Source organism: Capsella rubella, unplaced genomic scaffold (assembly GCF_000375325.1).
Source record: "Capsella rubella cultivar Monte Gargano unplaced genomic scaffold, Caprub1_0 scaffold_75, whole genome shotgun sequence".
In the NCBI taxonomy this organism is placed as follows: domain Eukaryota; kingdom Viridiplantae; phylum Streptophyta; class Magnoliopsida; order Brassicales; family Brassicaceae; genus Capsella; species Capsella rubella.
In genome coordinates, this window is record NW_006238853.1 from 15,623 (window position 1) to 15,882 (window position 260).

Consider the following 260-nt stretch of genomic DNA (forward strand, 5'->3'; position numbering starts at 1 on the left):
GAGGAAGAGCAAGATTAAACTTCACATTGGTGATTTTGTCCAAGAGTTTAACATGGAGAGAGTCATGTCTAAACCCACCATTGAAGGGCAAACATTCTGGGTTGATATAATGGATGAGCTAGCTGATGAGCTTATTGAGGAGTTGAGTATGGATGATCCTCTTCAGATTGCCATGGTTAAGGAAGAGGATCAGTTTGGGTATCTTGGTGAAGCAACTACTGGGTTTGCTAAGTTGCTGGATTCTGCGCCACCAATGAGTA